The sequence below is a fragment of the Notamacropus eugenii genome, chromosome 2 (assembly GCF_028372415.1).
Source record: "Notamacropus eugenii isolate mMacEug1 chromosome 2, mMacEug1.pri_v2, whole genome shotgun sequence".
Taxonomy (NCBI): Eukaryota; Metazoa; Chordata; class Mammalia; order Diprotodontia; family Macropodidae; genus Notamacropus; species Notamacropus eugenii.
This window is the reverse complement of record NC_092873.1, coordinates 440446924-440467225: the sequence shown is the minus strand read 5'-3', so window position 1 is coordinate 440467225 and position 20302 is coordinate 440446924. Positions and strand designations below refer to the sequence as shown.

General features: G+C 35.1%; 1 long non-coding RNA gene across 3 annotated transcripts in view; it reads right to left on the bottom strand.

Moving 5' to 3' along the window:
• Positions 1–20302, bottom strand: part of LOC140529537 (uncharacterized) — a 154770-nt gene that overhangs the window by 89573 nt on the left and 44895 nt on the right. The window lies entirely within an intron of this gene.

Below are 20302 nucleotides of genomic sequence, written 5' to 3'. Positions count from 1 at the left end.
AGTAGCAAAAAATTAGAAACAGAGTCAGTGCCGGTAAATTGGGGAATGGTTGAACAAACTGTGGCATGTGTATGTAATGGAAAATAGATTTAAAGCTGGAAGGGATCTTAGGGGCCATAATATAAACATACATATGTGTGTGTATATGTGCATACGTATTTTATTTTATTTTTTATAATTTTCTATATACAAACATCTATAAATATATGTAAATTATATAACTATATAAAATACACACACACACGCACAAAATACACACACACACTTAGAGGCCATCTAGTATAATCTCATTTTATATTCAGATGAGGAAATGGATTTCAAGAGGGGAAGTGGTCACACAGCTAGCATCAGAAATAAGAATTAAATCCTATTTTTTCTTACTCCATGTCTAACATTCTGTCCATCACACCATGCTGCTTCTCTGGAATACAACTACACTGTAAGGAACATGAATAGGAAGAATTCAGAGACATATGGAAAGACATGAACAGATACCGAGTGAAGGACGAAGCAGGGAAACAACCTACAAAATGAGTACAGCAGCATAAAGAGGAAGGATGAAAACTACATGCTCCTACTATACAATGACAATGAACAGCCAAGGTTGGCCCCCCAAGGCACCTTCCTTCCTCCACTGCAGAGATGGGAATGCTAGGTACAGAAAATCACAAGTACTATCAGACGTAGTGAAGGTGTCAGTTGGTTTTGCAAACTAGATTCTTTTTTTCCTCTTTTTTTTTATCTAATCTTTGTTATAAGACATGACTCTTTGGGGAGGGGAAGGAAGAGAGATATACATTAAGAAATAAATGTGATGTAATAACAAAAGGCATAAAATTAGATGAAATAAGATGGAACAAAATTTTAAAAAGGAACTTAAAATTATCTGGTGAGGACAGCTGGTAAAGACATTGTTTGGAGAATGAGATCCACCTGTTTAAGACAAGGCTAGATAATAAATGGAAGCAGCGAGGTAGTGCAGTGGATCTGGTTGGGTCCGAAGTCAGGAAGACTCATCTTTCCGAGTTCAAGTCTCACCTCACATACTTTGTGACCCTGGGCAAATCACTTAAACCTGTTCGTCTCCTTTGTAAAATGAGCTAGAGAAGGAAGTAGCAAACCACTCCAGTATTGTTGCCAAGACAATTCCAAATGGGATCATAAAGAGTTGGAAATGCCTCAAAATGACTGAACAAAAAAAGGATAGCAAACATTAGAAGCATAAATATCAGCACATTTTCCAACTCTGTCTGACATTCTATTAACTGGAACTTTCTAGTCACCGTTATTTCTGCACATAACAATATATCAGTGTTCATGATGATGACCCTGAAAAATATTAAAGTCTTATTAACCATCAAACAGAAATTAAATTAAGCCAACATAATTTAATCCAGTCTACTTTGCAAATTGTTGTTTCATGGTATGGTACCTTCAGTAGATAGGTATCCTTTTTTTGGTAATTCTTTTTGGTAAATACTTTCCCAAAATATGAAAACAACCACATCAGTATTCACATCAAATACTAATTCCATGTGACTGCCTTTCAATATTTCCAATTTTAAAAGTACAAAGATTTTAGATAGTGTGGCAGCTACTATTTAACAGATGACAAATTTGTCCCACTTCAGATATGTATTAGCTACATCCCAGGGCAAATTAATTCCTTTCATTCTTCAATTTCCTTATCTATAAAATGGGAGTAAAAATAGCATTCACTTCACAGAATTTTTGGGAGGATCAAAGAAAATAATTTATGTAAACCACTTTGCAGGTCTTGAAGCACAATATAAATGTTAGGACAGAGATGGACTAGACTTGGGGGATAAAAGGTTTGATGGTTGGTTTGTGGTTTTTTCCCCCCAAAAAATACAACACTATCATTTCTTGAAACCTCTCTAGAACATCTTTTTTGTCATTGGCTCCATTGGTAGTTATGACTCAATCAGGAAAAAAAAATCAAACTCATCACCTTGATGAACACACTTCATATTAGGCACAAAATATTATTCAGCTGACAACATTCACCATATCTAATTTGAAGTGATTTTGATTGTCTCTAAAATCAGATTCACTTGAAAGGTCAAAGACTTGGTAAAATGAGGCCATTCAATGCCTAAGGCCACAAAGGTAATATCAAAGAGCACTTCCAAATATTTGGGGCAGTGTGGTTAGATTGTACATATAACCTCCTAAGCTGACAACTGTAAAAAGAACAACACTTGTTTAAATCCTGGTGTATTTGTTTTAAGATAAGTCATATTACTTTATGGTATGGCTTCTTATATTATGACTATACCCTCTGCCAAATGTTTGGGGTTTGTCCTTTATGAAAGAATAATGATCAATTTCCAACTATGAATTTATGTTCATATAATTAATTTCTCAAACTATTTACTATGGATTTAAAATCACAGTAGTTGCTCAATAAATACTTGTTGGTTGATTGATTCTAGCCTTTCTATTTAGCCTTAATACAGACGGAGAAAATAAATGGAAATTTGTCTAATTCTAGATTATTAGACAATGAATTTGTCTGTGATAAATGTACTTCTTTACTAGAGAAAATAAACATTCAAGGAACTATTATTCTACCAAAAGCATAATAACTAGTCATCTAAACAATATTTTAAAACATCCATTTTGTTTTATAAAATGATTTTTAATCTGAATAAGAATAGACTGCAAAATGACCGTCATAAATTCAAAGCTAATCAAAATAACAGTACTTGTGCTATCAAAAATACTCCAGGTTTATTAGATTTATAACGATATTAAAATAAATCACATTTTAACTTTTTGCAATTCCTATAAGTCCTATGCAGTAAATGAATTCATTCTATGTCATATTGCCAACATTGTTTTAAATGCTTTATATAAAAATCACTGCCTTTTAAATAGAACTTTTTTCTTCTATAAACTGATTTCATAGCAATAATTTTTATACAATATACTACAGAAATTATTTTGGAAATAATGTATATGCATGTTTATGTATTTAATATCAAATAATTTTAATTATATTTAATATTTGTATATTTACAAATTTATGTTTATATATATGGCATCTCTAGAAATAGAGCACAGGATAATGTGACTTGCTTTATAAATGGAAGCAAATATCTTTAATCATAGAACCTTCGAGGTAGAAGGAGCCTCAAAGATTATCTGGTATAATATGTACATGAATAGGAATCCTCTCCATAATCTGGGCTCTACTTTAATCTCCCATGAGGGAAACTACTAGTTCCCATTCAGCTTTTGCAGAGCTCTCAGCTTTGGGAAAATTTTCCTTCCATCAAGCCCAAATAAACCTGGCTCTCTGCTAGCTCCATTCACCCCTCTTACTTCTATGTTTTAGAGTCAAATAGAACAAATTGGCAAGCACAGATACTGCCATTTCTGGTGCTGAGGTTCCAATGATTAGGCACTAATCCAATGAGAAGGCGAAAGGCAAGAATGGAGGAAGGAAGGAAGGGAGGGAGCAGGAAAAAGAAAGGAAGAAGAGAGGGAAGGAGGGAGGAAAGGAGAAAAGGAGGGAGAAAAAATGGAAGGGGGGAGAAAGAGAAACAAGCATTTATTAAGTATCTAATATGTGCCAGGCACTGTGTTAAGTGCTAAGAAATAAAAGTATTTCAACTGATAATTCAGTGAAAAGAACAACAGTTCCAAAACAAATCTAGGTTCACTAAACTTTGACAAGTCACAACCTTCTCAGAAGTCACCTCACCTGGTGTTGGACCACATGGCCTCTGAGGTCCTTTCCAACACTACAGCTAGTATGTTCTCATATTAGAATTCTAATCCCTCTTTCATGTGATAGTCCTTCAAAAACTTCAAGAAGTTAATTATGTCCCATTCTCTCACCCACAATCAAATCTTCTCTAGACATAGACTATGGTATAGGATTGCTACTCATGTATAGGACTTAGTGGCATTTCCAAAAGTTAAAATGGAATTATTTTAATGTCATTACAAATCTAACAAACTTGGAATATTTTTTAAGATAATTACTGTTACTAGTTCTGAATTTTTGATATCACTTTTCAGTTATTAATCTTATTATGATAATAACTTTTTAAAACAAAACTGGTGACTTAAAATATCCAACCAATCAATAACCATTTATTAAGAACCTACTATGTGCCAGGCATTTGTTAAGCACTGAGGATACACAAAGAGGCAAAAGATAGTCCCTGCCCTCAAGGAGCTCACAATCCTTGAAAACTCAAAAGCTTCATCCAGAGCTCCTGCTTATACCCACTGGAGCCAAGCAGAACAAGAAGTGGGCCACATTTTTAGGCACTGAGGCTTCACTGATGCTATGGTGTGGTATGGTGGGAGGAGCATTGGGGTAGGCACCTAATAAGTGTTTACTGAGTGATTTGAACCTAGGTCTTCTGACTTTATATTCAATGGCCTTTTCATACTGCCTCATCATTGAGACCTCAATGAGAGATAAAATATTTCCCTTCTTGCAGTAAGACTCTTGGGGCTTGAAACTATGCCTCTTTATTAGAAATAACATGAGACAGAGACATTCAAGTGTATAATTATCATCTTGACTAAGTTAATGTCTTTATTTTTCAAAATACCTAAATAATATCAAGTATGAGCAATATAAGCGATAAAAAAAGTCTGCCTCTGTTACTAGGGAAGATGTAGGAGATGTAGGGAGCTATTCACTCTCTCCTGTTCTCTTATGAATGTAGGCAGGGAAGAATGACTTGCCTGTCTTAAACAGAAGCTTTCATACAAGAAGAGGGTTACAGATGAAATCTGATCAACATAATGATCAACCATAATCTTAGAGGACTCATGATGAATCATGTCATCTACATCCTGCAACAGAGGTGATGAACTCAAGAATGAAGGCTGACACTTTCTTTTTGGACATGACTAATGACAAAATGTGTTTCTGCTTGATTATTCATCTTTGTAAAAAAAAAAAAAGTTTGTCTTTCAGTAAGAAGAGGAAAGGCAAATTCATCAATTGAAAAAAATTTCACTAAAGCTCTCATATAAGAAAGGAAATTAGGAAAAGAGTAGGCTGGCTCAGATACTAAAATTTTCTGAGATATGGGTTCACATGAAAACCTTTCTGGTGTCTCAGCCAAGATCACCTCAGACACTAAGTTGTATTTCAGTAGTTATTAACTGCCCTGAGGAATATTTACCATTAAAGGAATTCTTTTTCAAACTGATAATATTTTTTTTGTTTTTTTGAGGGGGGAGGCAAGGTAATTGGGGCTAAGTGATTTACCAAAGGTCACACAGTTAATGTGTAAAGTGCAATATTTTTTTTACGATGAGGGAAGTACCCATCAACATTTCCACACACATGTTATTAACAAAAAAGCAGAAAAAGCAATAAAATATCATTTTAAATAGCAAATTATAAATACTTAGGGATTAATCTTGTACCAAAACATACACAGAATATGAATATAACTACTAAATCTTTTTTAAGTGCTAAATAATTAGAAAATTTTTGACTGTTCATGCCCAGGTCTTGCTAATTTAAAAGAAAACAATACTACCCATATTCATCTACAAATTTAATATGATATCAAGAAAAATACCAATGAGATACTTTATACAATTAGACAAAGAGAAGTACCTATCATACACATTGTTCTATCTATTGAGTTGTCCTGAAGATGAATTCAGTGAGCCTACAGAAGATAAACTTATATCCCAGCACTTATTCAAGTATAAAAAGCAAACATATTATCTGCTTGAATAACAATTTACCAAACATTAAAAATGAAGGAATGAGAAGTGGTCAAAGGATATGAATACAGCTTTGAAAAGAAAAATTGTAAACTGTTAGCAACCATAGGAAAGAATGCTCCAAATCACTAAAAATAAAAAAATACATGAATCAAAACAACTTTAATGTTTCACTTCACATTCAGCAAATTAGCAAAAATGATAAATGACAGAAATAGTTAGTGTTGGAGAGACTATGGAGAGACAAACACATAAATGCACTACTGATGGAGCTTGGTGCACTGGTACAAACATTCTGTAAGCAATTTGGAAATATGCAAATAAAATTACTAAACTATCCATAACCATGACCTAGAGATTCCACTGCTAGGAATATACCCTAAGGAAGTCAATGACAAAAAGAAAGGTTCTCCATACATCAAAACATTTATAGCAAAAAAGTAGATGCTCAGTATTTGGGAATGAATAAACAAATTCCAGCATATTGATGAGATGGACCGTTACTGTCCAATAAGAAATGACAAATATGATGAATACAGAGAAGTATGGGAAGATTCACATAAACTAAGGAAAAGTGAAATAAATAGAGTCGGGAAAACAACATAGATAATGACTACAATAACACAAATGGAAAGAACAACCATGACTAAACAATTAAAACTGAATGTTGTGAAATTACAAAGAAAAGGTTTAGCCTCAGAGAAGAAATATGAAGATACCTCCCCCTCTCCTTTCAGAAGTTAGGGTCTATAGACCTGGATAATGTATATAACATCAAAGTTTTTCAGTGTGTAGATATGATTAGAGCTGTGCTTTTTTTCCTTCTTTAAAAAAAAAACAATTTTGTTGTTTTTATTGTTGTAAGGCATAATTCTTTAAGAAAAAAAGAGGTGAATGATACTAAGAGAAACCTAGATGATATATAAACAAAGAGCTGGTAGCCAGTATTTACACAGAATGTTAAGGTGTGCAAAGTGCTTTACATGTGCTAGCTCATGTAATCCTCACCAAAAAATCCCTGGGAGGTGGGTGTTATTTTTGTCCCTAATTTACAGATTGGGAAACTGAGGCAGAAAAAGTTTAAGTGTCTTGTCCCAAAGTCACAAGAATTCAAAGCCCTCCTTCCTGACTCCAATATTCTATCCACTGCACCACCTACCTGGCTATCAGTAAAAACTTATTTTAAAAAATAATAATAATTAAAGATCAAAAACAGAATAGGAACTTCTTCCAGGAACATTTTTATCTGAATGTTATCAAATGTGAGATGAGGAGAATGAGAATATTAACAATAACTACCTTATGCTACAGCAAAGGTCTGAAAACTATTTTACATCCATTATCTCAGCTGATCCTCAGGACTTCCCTGGGAAGTAGGCACTGTAACTATTATCATTTCCATTTTAGAGTTGATTTAACTCATCTTTGAAAAGTTTTAAATGACTTGCCCAGAATCTGATAAGTCTCCAAAGCAGAATTAGAAACTGCCTCACCTGATGATGGGTCCAGCATTCTTTACACAAAAATGCTGTCCCCCTGACATGCTATAACATCTGGAATGTTCAAAAATACTCTATGACATGCAATGGGATAAAGAACACAATTAAATTTGGTTCAAACTCCCAAGCTGCCGCTTATCAGGTCTCTGACCTTGAGCCAATCATTTAACTTCTATGCGCTTCAGTTTGTGCCCTTGAAAAATAGACAACAATAATTTCACTATCTGCCTCAGTGTTGCTATGGGGATCATATGAGATTTTATATATCAAACCGTGCTCGGCAAATTCTAAAGCATGTTCTGTCAGTTTTTATTCTTCTTGTTCTTGTGTGATGCTATATGATTACAAGTAATAGGATATCACAGTCTAAAGAAGAATTAATGCTGTAGATTAACCAAAAAGCAATAAAGGCTTGAGTTGGACATAACCTATTACCAGTAACGAACTGTATTGGAGAAGGGGGGTGAAGGATGTTGACAAAGGTATTTGACTAGACAAGTGAGGGATAGCAAATGAACAGCCCATGGCCTCCATTAGTACAATTATACAATGACAGGATCTCTAGAGAAAAGTCCCAAGAATCATGGGGTGGACCTACCTCTCACTATGGGGGAGAAACAGCAGGAAAACATGGACAAGAGAGGCTTAGCATGAGAGGACATAGATGGGTTTTGATCTATATCCACACGCACACCCATAGGATCACAGGGGCAGGCTAAATAGCAGCAAACCCGAAGATTACAGTTGTACCATATATTTTATTTTTTTTTTTATTAAACTTTTAACATTTATTTTCACACAATTTTGGGTTACAAATTTTCTCCCCTTTTCTCCCCTCCCTCCCCAGACCCAAGCTTTCTAATTGCCCCTGTGACCAATCTGCTCTCTCCTCTATCCTCCCTCCCTGCCCTTGTCTCCGTCTTCTCTTTTGTCCTGTAGGGCCGGATAGCTTTCTTGACCCCTTAACCTGTATTTCTTGTTACCCAGTGGTAAGAACATTACATTTGGTCCTAACACTTTGAGTTCCAACTTCTTTGGCTCCCTACCTCTCTACCCCTTCCCCTTGGAAGACAGGCAGTTCAATATAGGCCATATCTGTTTAGTTTTGCAAATGATTTCCATACTAGTTGTGTTGTATAGGACTAACTATATTTCCCTCCATCCTGTCCTGTCCCCCATTACTTCTATTTTCTTATGGTCCTTTCCCTCCCCATGAGTGTCGACCTTGTATTGCATTCTCCTCCCCATGCCCTCCCTTCTATCCTCCCCCCCACCCTGCTTGTGCCCCTGTCCCCCACTCTCCTGTATTATGAGATAGGTTTTCCTATCAAAATGAGTGTGCATTATATTCTTTCCTTTAGTGGAGTGTGATGAGAGTAGACCTCATGTTTTTCTCTTGCCTCCCCTCTTTATCCCACCACTAATAAGTCTTTTGCTTGCCTCTTTTATGAGAGATAATTTGCCCCATATAACTTCTCCCTTTCTCCTCCCAATATTTCTCTCTCACTGCTTGATTTCATTTTTTTTTTTTTTAGTATATGATCCCATGTACCATATATTTTATATAATATGGATCAACCCACAGGCAATTTTGCACAATATTTGAAGCTTAAGTTGGATTCAGTAAGCCAACCAAAATAAAATGTGTCCTGTGTTTTAAACGATTGCTTAACATTACATTGCGAGCCATTATATTCAAAGCCCAGGACCTACGGAATGTGTCATGAGGCAACCCCTACTAAGGCAAAGTCCAGCACCTGTAAATGCCAATACAAATTAGCTAAATGAAACACTGTGAGCCATTGGTCATAAAAACTGCAGTGATGATCTTTTGCCTTCTCAGCATTCAGAGGATCTGGGTTCAAACCTCAGCTCTGTTTGTGTAAACTTTAGAGAAGTTATTTAATTTCTTCATCTATAAAAGAAGAGGCTTGAACTAGACAGCCTCTAAGGTCACTCTGGACCTAAATCTATGTATGTAGGGCAAAGGATGTTACCAGATATTTTACTATAAAAAGAGGGAGTTCAGCCACATAACGAGAAAAGGGTAACTCAATGCCATTCCCCTATCTGGAAGGAAGGAAGGAAGGAAGGAAGGAAGGAAGGAAGGAAGGAAGGAAGGAAGGAAGGAAGGAAGGAAGGAAGGAAGGAAGGAAGGGAGGGAGGGAGGGAGAAAAGAGATGGAGGGAGGAAGGGAAGGAGGCAGGAAAAGGAAAGAAAAAGCATTTGCTAAACAATTATTATATGTCAAGCACTGATACATATACTGAAATTATCTTTTCTCTCCATTCACTTGTTGGACCATGTCTTGGATCTCAAATTCTTAGTCTGAACTGATATTACACCTTTCCCATACCTTGATTCCCTTGTAAGGTCCCCCAACTGCATCCAGAGCCACCTCCAGTCATCCTGATCTATACCTGGCCACTGGACCCAGATGGCTCTGCAGGAGAAAGTGAGGCTGGTGATTTTTGCACAGCCCTCCCTCACTTAAATCCAATTCATTTGCATAACATGGCATCACCTCCCTGATATCATGGTCCTCTTTGAGAACAAAGGACAAACAACAATAACCCTAATTCCTTTTAACTTAATTTTAATAATAATTTTAAAAAAAAAAGACCATGTCTCCGCATCTCACCCAGGTTGAAAGTGAGGGATAATCAAGGGCCAATACCTATAGAACTTCTGACCTATTCCCTTTCCAATAGTTGATTTGTCTATCTTTAGGTAACCTAGTGCTCTCTATCCCTCCCTAGTGCTCATCATATTTATGTCAACCTCAGTGAAAATACCCTTTCAGCACAGCCCCAACAAGATCTGATCTCAACAAATAAGATACACCAGCTTCAGCTTCCCTGGTATCTGACGTCAACACACCTGATAACTCCCTAACTTCCACTGAAACTTTGATTGATACTCTCAACCTATCCCCATATTCTCAGGTCATTATTCTTCTTCCAACTTCTTTTCTCCTCCCTCCCTATCATCTTAGATTGCATAATCAAGTATTTTACAATAAGAATGAAAAAATAGAAGAATGTGTAGAAATATCTCACTGGAAAAACATATGATGTGGAAAACAGCTCCTGGAAAGATAATTTATGTTTTTCACCCTTTTAACTTTTTATGTTTCTCTTGAGTTGTATTTTAATTTTTAATTATTTAATTTAATAATTATATAATATAATAAGTAAATTACAATTATTTAATTCTAAGTTATAATTTAAGAATGATCAATAAAAGAGCCTGGACAGCTTCTTTCAAGAAATTATCAAGGACAACTGATACCTTAGAATCAGAGAGTAAAACAGACATTAAAAGAATCCACTGATCATCTCCCTAAAGAGATCTCAAAATGAAAATTCACAGGAATATTATAGTCAAATTCCAGAACTTCCAGGTCAAGGAAAAAATATTGCAAGCAGTCAGAAGGAAACAATTTAAATATAATGAAACCACAGTCAGGATTACACAAGATTTATCAACTTCTACATTAAAGGATCAGATGGCATGGAATATGATATTCTGGAAGGTAAAGGAACTAGAATTATAACCAAGAAACACCTACCCAGCAAAACTGATCATAATCCTTCAGGTGAAAAAATGGTCATTCAAGGAAATAGAGGACTCTCAAGTATTCATGATGAAAAGATCAGAGCTGAGCAATTTTTTTTTTAATTTTCAAATACAACTCAAGAGAAACATAAAAAGTTAAAAAGGAGAAAAAACATACGAAATTCAATAAGGTTAAACTGCTTACATTCCTACAGGAAAGATGATATTTGTAACTCTTAAGAACTGTATCATTATTAGGGTAGGTAGGACTATACAAAGACAAAGCATACAGGTATAAGGTGACTTTAATGAGATGACATCCCTCCATCCCCCCACAAAAAATTAAAGGGCACAAAAATTACACTGGGACCAGAAGGAAGTACAATGGGGTAATTACCTTATTTGAAGAGGAATGAAAGACCTATTACAGTGCAGACAAAGATGGGGGAGGTATTGTTTGAACCTTACTCTCATCAGAATTAGCTAAAAAAGGGAATAACATGCAATCAGTTGTGCATATATATATATATATATATATATATATATATATATATATATATACATATATATATCAGTTATAAATCAGTTATATCTTATCATATAGGGAAGTAGGAGGAAAAGGTGTTGAGAAAGGGAGAGGGGTAGAGAATTGACAGAAAAGAATGCAGTTTTGGGGAGATTATTGCAAAACACTAGTGAAGAGGGACAGAATGAAAAAACGAAAGATAAGGATAAAAAGAAAAAATAGGATGGCATGAAATACACAGTATTTCAATTATCTCAATATTCACAGTAACTGTGAATGTGAATGGGATGAACTTATCTGTAAAATGGAAGCAGATAGAAGAATGGATTAAAAACCAAAATCCTACAATATGTTGTTTATGAGAAACACACTTGAAACAGAGAGACACACACAGAGTAAAAATAAGGAGCTGGAGAAGAATCTATTATGCTTCAGCTAAAGTGGAAAAAAAAAGGCAGGAGTAGCAGTCATGTTCTCAGACAAAACAAAAGCAAAAATAAGTCTAATTAAAAGAGATAAGACAGGAAACTACACTTTTCTAAAAGATACCACAGATGGACAATCTCCTAGATAGAATGTGATTAGGTTAGAATATTATTGTGGTATAGGAAAGGATGAGCTGGTGGATTTAGCAAAATATGGAAAGATTTGGACTTATGAAGAAAGGTACCATCCACCTTCAGAGAAACAGTTACAAGTAGAAAAAAGCATAATCTGGTCTTATGTATATGCATTTGAAAGTATATGTGTGTGTAGGGGAGTGGGTATATGTGTGTATATATATATATATATATATGTATATATACATATATATATACACACATATATATGTATATATATTATATGTATATACCCAGATACACACATTCACATACACACACATGTGTGTATGATATAGATATCTGTGTATATGTATATATATGTGTATGTGAATGTGTGTATACATATATATGTGTGTGTATGTATAGATAGATAGATAGATAGATAGATAGATAGATAGATAGATAGATAGATAGATCCATTCTTAATTATCTTGTAGGAACTGAAGGGGAAGAAGGGGGGAAGAAATAAAGTTAAAAAGTACACAGCAGAACAACAAAGAAAACATACAAGGAAGCCAAGAAAAGATGGAACAGCTTTAAAAATAATGTATACTATTCATTACATAGGTTTTCTTGAAATGGAAATTTATTGCTTTATCTTGAATCCTCTCTTATGGTGTGCTATGTACGTGGCAATGTTTTTTGTTTCTCATTTTGTATTAGAGTTTAAAATAAATTTTAAAAATAATAATACAAGGTACCATAGACAATGAAGCAGTATCTATACTAAACACATATGTACCAAGTGGTATAACATCCAAATTCTTAAAGAAGTTAAATGAGTTACACAAGGAAATAGACAGTAAAACTAGATAGTAAATATACTAGAGTACATACTAGTATAAACTAGATACTAAATAGTAGAACTATACTAAGAAGACCTCAATTTTCCTCTCTCAGAACTAGATAAATCTAGCCACAAAATAAACAAGAAAGAAGGAGGCAAATAGAATTTTAGGAAAATTAAATATGATAGACCTCTGGAGAAAACTGAATGGAGATAGAAAAGAATATACTATTTTGTCAGTGGTACATGGCACTTACACAAAAATTGACCACGTATTATGGCACAAAATTCTCACAATCAAATGTAAAAAGGCAGAAATATTAAATTATTCAGATCACAATGCAATAAATTCAATAAAGGGCAGTGGAAAGATATATTAAAAATTAATTGGGGGTCAGAGCCAAGATGGCAGAGTAGAAAGACACACATACTCTAGCTCTTCCCCCACAGCCCATAAAATACCTGTAATAAATGACTCTCAACAAATTCTAGAGCAACAGAAGACACAGAACGACAGAGTGAAAGAGATTTCGATCCAAAGGTAACCTAGGAGGCCTACAGGAAAGGTCTCTCCCACAAGACACTGAGCAGAGTGGAGCCCAGCCCTGGCCCTGCAGCACCAGGAAGAGCAGGACCAGAACAGGCCTCTGGGGCAGTATCCCCAGCAGGCAGGGTCTCAGATCCCTCAGCCCACAAGTGTCAAAGAAAGCTTCAAAGGTCAGTGAGAGGGCTTTCCCAACTGGGCAAGAGGGGAGCAGGGTCTCCCCCAGCACTGGCCCCAGGCAGCAGTGGTAGCAGTGGCTGTGGCAGCTGCAGCATCAGCTACAGAGGCCACTGGAGCATCCATCTGTGAAGCACTCCGCCTAAAGCCCCTGGAGGAATTGAGCAGCTGATATTAATCTCAGGCCTGAGCATGGTCCTGGGGGGAGGAGGAACATTATGACCCTCCTCTTGACAAGCGTTTCAGAAGTCAAGTAATTGGTTGGGAAAATACCTAAAAAGGGGAAAAAATATAAGACCATAGAAGGTTACTTTCTTGATGAACAGGTATTACCTTCCATCCTTTCTGATGAGGAAGAACAATGCATACTGTCAGAGGAAGTCAAGACTTCTGCATCCAGTACCTCCAAAATGAATATGCAGTGGGCTCAGGCCATGAAAGAGCTTGAAAAACAAGTGAACAGTTTGCTAAAGGAAACCTAAAAAAATGCTGAAGAAAACAACACCTTTAAAAATAGGCTAACTCAATTGGAAAAGAGGTCCTAAAAGTCAATGAGGAGAAAAAAGACTTTAAAAAGCAGAATTAGCCAAATGGCAAAGGAGGTTCAAAAGCTCATTGAAGAAAATCATTTTTAAAAATGAGAGTGGAGCAGATGGAAGCTAATGACTTTATGAGGAACTAAGAAATTCCAAAACAAAACCAAAAGAATGAAAAAATAGAAGACAATGTGAAATATCTCACTGGAAAAACAACTGACCTGGAAAATAGATCCAGAAGAGACCATTTAAAAATTGTGGGACTACCTGAAAGCCATGATCAAAAAAAGAGCCTATATATCATCTTTCATGAAATTATCAAGGAAAACTGCCCTGATATTCTAGAATCAGAGGGCAAAATAAATGTTGAAAGAATCCACTGATCACCTCCTGAAAGAGATCCGAAAAGAGAAACTCCTAGGAATATTGTGGCCAAATTTCAGAGTTCCCAGATCAAGGAGAAAATAGTGCAAGCAGCTAGAAAGAAACAATTTAAGCATTGTGGAAATACAATCAGGATAACACAGGATCTGGCAGCTTCTACATTAAGGGATTGAAGGGTTTGGAATAGGATATTCCAGAAGTCAAAGGAATTGGGATTAAAAGGAAGAATCACCTACTCAGCAAAACTGAGTATAATACTTCAAGGGGAAAAATGGTCATTCAATGAGATAGAGGACTTTCAATCATTCATGTTGAAAAGACCAGAACTGAAGAGAAAATTTGACTTTCCAACACAAGAATCAAGAGAAGCATGAAAAGGTAAACAGGAAAGAGTGATTTCTCTAAAGGACTTTCTAAAGCTGAACTGTTTACATCCCTACATGGAAAGATAATATTTGTAATTCTTGAGACTTTTCTTAGTATTTGGATAGGTGGAGGGATTACACACACACACACACACACACACACACACACACACACACACACACACATATACACACATATAGACAGAGAGCACAGATTGAGTTGAATCAGAGGGGATGATTTCTATAAAAAAATAAAATTAAGGCATGAGAGAGGAATACATTGGAAGGAGAAAGGGAGAAATGGGGCAGACTATCACTCATAAAAGAGATAAGAAAAATCTTTTTCAATGGAGGAGAAAACGGAGGAGATGAGAGGGGAAAAGTGAAGCTTACTCTCTTCACATTTGGTTTAAGCAGGGAAAAACATGCTCACTCAATTTGGTATGGAAATCTATCTTACACTACAGGAAAGTAGGGGAGGAGGAGACAAGTGGGGTGAGGGGGATCATAGAAGGAAGGGCAAATGGGAGAAGGCAGTAATTAGAAGTAAACACTTCTGGGGAGGGACAAGGTCAAATGAGAGAATAGAATAAGGGAGGGACAGGATAGGATGGAGGGAAATATAGTTAGTCTTACACAATATGACTATTATGGAAGTCTTTTGCAAAATGACACATATATAGCCTGTATCGAATTGCATGCCTTCTCAGTGGGGATGGGAGAGGAGGGAGGAAGGTAGAGAAGTTGGAATTCAAAGTATTAGAAACAAATGTTGAGAATTATTATTGCATATAACTGGGAAATAAGAAATACAGGTAATGGGGTATAGAAATCTATCTTGCCCTACAAGAAAAGAGAGAAGATGGGGATAAGGGAAGGGGAAAGTGTGATAGAAGGGAGGGCACATTGAGGGAAGGGGTAATCAGAATGCAAGGTGTTATGGAGTGCAGGGAGGAAAGAGATGGGGAGAAAAATTGGAACTCAAAATTTTGTGGAAATGAATATCGTAATCTAAAAATAAATAAATAAATAATTGGAAGCTAAATAATCTAATCCTAAAGAATGAGTGGGTCAAGCAAATCATAAAAACAATAATTTCATTAAAAAGAATAACAACAAGACTGAATACCAAAATTTGGGATGCAACCAAAGCAGTTCTTAGGGGAAATTTTATATCTCTAAACTCTTACTTTAATAAAAATAAAGAACAGATCAATAATTTGAGCATGTAACTAAAAAAATAGAAAAAGAACAAGTGAAAAAATCTCCAGTTAAACAAATCTTGAAAACCAAAGCTGAGATTAATAAAATTGAAAGTAAGAAAACTATTGAACTAGTAAATAAAACTAGGATCTAGTTTTATGAAAAAAACAATAAAATAGAGGAACCATTGATTAATTTGATTTTAAAAAATTAAGAAACCAAATTACCAGTACCAAAAATGAAAAGGGTAATTCACTACCAATGATGAGGAACTTAAATTAACTATTAGGGACTATTTTGTCCAATCAATGAGTGTTTACAAAAACATAAGTTGCCCAGTTTAACAGAAGAGGAAATAGAATACTTAAATAACTGCATCTTAGAAAAAAGAAATTGAACAAGCCATAAAGGAACCCCCTAAGAAAAAATTGTCAAGGCCACACAGGTTCTCAAATAAATTTTACCAAACATTTAAAGAACAATTCATTCTAACACTATATAAACTATTTGGAAAAACAGACAAAGAGTCTTACCAAATCTCTTTTACAACACAAATACGTTGCTGATACCTAAACCAGGAAGAATGAAAACAGAGAAAAACAAAACTATAAAACAATTTCCCTAATGATAACCCACGCAAAAAAAAAATTAAATAAAATACTAGCAAGGAGATTACAGCAGTGTATCACAAGGATCAGGTTGGATATATACCAGGAATGCAGGGCTGGTTCAACATTAGGAAAACTATCAGCAAAATTGACTACATCAACAACTAAAATAACAAAAATCATAGGATTATCTCAATAGACGCAGAAAAAACTTTTGACAAAATACCATACCTATTTCTATTAAAAACATTAGAGAGCACAGGGATAAATGAAACTTTCCTCAAAATGATAAACTATACCTATCTAAAGTCATCAGCAAGAATTATCTGTAAGGGAGATAAACTAAAAGTCTTTCTAATAAGATCAGGGATAAAGTAAGAATGCCCATTGCAACCACTATTATTCAACAAAACTGTACTAAAAAACTACAGCAATAAGGGGAAAAAAGGAAATTGAAGGAATTATAATAGGCAATGAGGAAACTAAACTATCACTCTTTGCAAATGATATAATGGAATACTTAAGAGAATCCTAGTATTCTCTAGAGAATCAAGTAAAAAAACTAGTTAAAATAATCAACAACTTTAGCAAAGTTACAGGATATAAAATAAACCCACATAAATCATTAATATTTCTATATATTACCCATAAAACCCAGTAGCAAGAGACAGAAAGAGAAATTCCATTTAAAATAACTGTAGACAATATAAAATAGTTGAGAGTTTACCTGACAAGACAAACCCAAGAATTATATGAACACAATTACAAAACACTTTTCCCACAAATAAAGTCAGATCTAAACAACCAGAAAAAAATCAATTGCTCATTGGTAGGCTAAGCCAATATAATAAAAATGACAATTCTACCTAAATGACTTTATTTATTCAGTGTCATGCCAAGCTACCAAAAAAATATTTTATAGAGCTAGAAAAAATAGTAACAAAATTTCTCTGGAAGAACAAAAGGCCAAGAATATCAAGGAAATTCATGGGGAAAAAATATAAAGAAAAGTGACCTAGTCATACCAGATCTCAAAGTATAGAAAAGTAAAGTAGTAATCCTCAAAACTATGTGACATTGGCTAAGAACAGAGTGGTAGATCAGCGGAATAGATTAGGTACACAAGACACAGAGTAAATAACCACAGAAGCCTAGTGCTGATAAATACAAAGACTGACTCTGACAAAAACTGCTGAGAAAACTGGAAAACAATATGGCAAAAAGTAGGTATATAGCAATATATTACCATTATACCCCTGTAAGTTCAACACAGGTATATGATTTAGCCAAAAAGGGTGATGCCAAAAGCAACTCAGAAGAGCAAAGAATGGTCTGTCATATCTATGGTGAAAGGAAGAATTCATGACCAAATAAGAGACTGAGAGCATTATTGGATGTAAAATGGATAATTTTGATTATATTAAATTAAAAAGGGGTTGCACAAACAAAACCAATGCAACCAAGATTAGAAGGAAAGGAAGAAGCTGGGAAACAAGTTTTATAGTAAGTAACTCTGATAAAGGCCTCATTTCTCTAATATATAAAGAACTTAATCAAATTTATAAGAATACAAGTCATTCTCCAACTAATAGTCAAAGGTTGTAAACAGGCAGTTTTCAGATGAAGAAATCAGTTATTTATAGTCATATGAATAAAATACTCTAAATCAGGATTGATTAGAGAAATGCAAATTAAAGCCACTCTGAGATACCACATCACACCTATCAGACTGGCTAATGTGACAAAAATGGAAAATGATAAATGTTGATGGGGATGTGGAAAAACTAGGACACTAATGCACTGTTGTTGGAGCAATTTGGAACTATGCCCAAAAGGCAATCAAACTGTGCATATCCTTTGATTCAGCAATACCACTACTAGGTCTGTATCCCAAAAAAATTTAAAAAGGAAAAGAACCTACATGTACAAAAATATGTATAGCAGTTTTTTTTGTAGCAGCAAAGAATTGGAAATTGAGGGGACATCCATTAATTGGGAAATGGCTGAACAAGTTGTGATATATGAATGTAATGGAATACTATTGTGCTACAAGAAATAATAAACAAGATACTTTCAGAAAAGCCTGGACTTAAACGATCTAATGCTGGGTGAAGTGAGCAGAACCAGGAGAACACTGTACACAGCAATAACATTATGCAATGACCAACTATGAAGGACTTAGTGAGCCAAGACTATTCCAAAGGACTTATGATGAAAAATGCTATCCACATCCAGAGAAAGAACTGATGGAGTCTGAATAAAGATTGAAGCAAATATTTTGACTTTATTTTTTCGTGGTTCTCTTCATTTGGTCTGTTTCTTCTTTCACAACATGACTAATATGGAATTATGTTTTACATGATTATACATATATAATCCATAAAAAATTGTTTATGAACTTAGAGAAGGTAAAGGTGAGGAAGGGCAAGAGAAAATATGAAACCCAAAAAAAATTTTTAATGAATGTCAAAAATTGTCTTTACATGTAATTAGAAAAAAATAAAACATGGTTTAAAAATTAAATTGCAATTTTTCTTAAAAGTTCCTACTCTCCAGGAGCAAAAAGTCTAATGATGCAAACAATTATGAATAAACAAGCTATATACAAGACTGACTGGAAATAATCAACAGAGGGAAGGTACTTTGCAAGAATTCCATAAATGTTAGCTATCATTATTATTATTGTACAGTAAAGCACAATACCTGCACAATAAAGCATTTAGGTGGCACAGTGGGTAGAGTGATAAGCCTGGAGTCAGAAAGACAATTCAAATCCAGCCTCAGACACTTACTAGCTGTGACTCTGGACAAATTACTTAACCCTGTTTGCCTCAGTTTCCTCATCTGTAAAATGAGCTGGAGAAGGAAATGGCAAGCCATTCCAGTATCCTTGCCAAGAAAACCTCAAATGGGGTCACAAAGAGTTGGACACAACTGAACAAGTCCACCTTGAATGGAGGGGAGTGGATGTCTTGGTCTGTGATTCTATTATTTTTTGCTTTTCATTCTCAAATTATCCTGTATGTACTTAAGACATTTCCACAGAATTACAGGACACATCTGAAACACTTCAGATTATCTAATCTAATCCTCTCATTTCACAGGTGAGAAAACTGAGGCCCAGGGAAGTTAAGTGATTTGACCAACGTCACACAGGCAGGGAACATCAGGTGCAAATTCTAACTCTAGAGCGAGTGATCTTTCCACGGTTATCATGTGTGGGTTCAAATACGACTCTGGACACTAGCTGTGTGAACCTGGGCAAGTCACTTAACCTCTGTTTGCCTCAATTTTCTCACCTATAAAATGGGGATAATCATAGCACCTACCTCCCAGGATTGTCGTGAGGATTAAAATAAAATAATATTTTTCAGTCAATGACATGGAATGTAAACTATTTGAGAGCAGGAATTATTTGTTTTCTTTGAATAAATTGATGATTTTTAGCATTTTGTTTAAATTTTGAGTTCTAAATTCTTCCCTTCCCTCATCCACCCACTGAGGTAAGTAATGGGAATTTTTTTTTGATGTTATCTTTGCATCCCCAGTGTCTATTATTGTGCCTCCACACATAGTAGGTACTTAACAAGTGCTTGGTGAGTTGGATTGAATTCTATAGCTCAGAGTCCAGAAATCATAGTCCAGCATTCTTGTAATCTTCATTTGTAAGCTACAACTGAAAAGTGTTCCATTGCCCTGAGGTTGAGAAGCCACCAGTGAGATTGTAAAGTCACTTGGTAGATGGCAAAATGGATAAGAGCCTAGAAAGTTAGTTCAAAC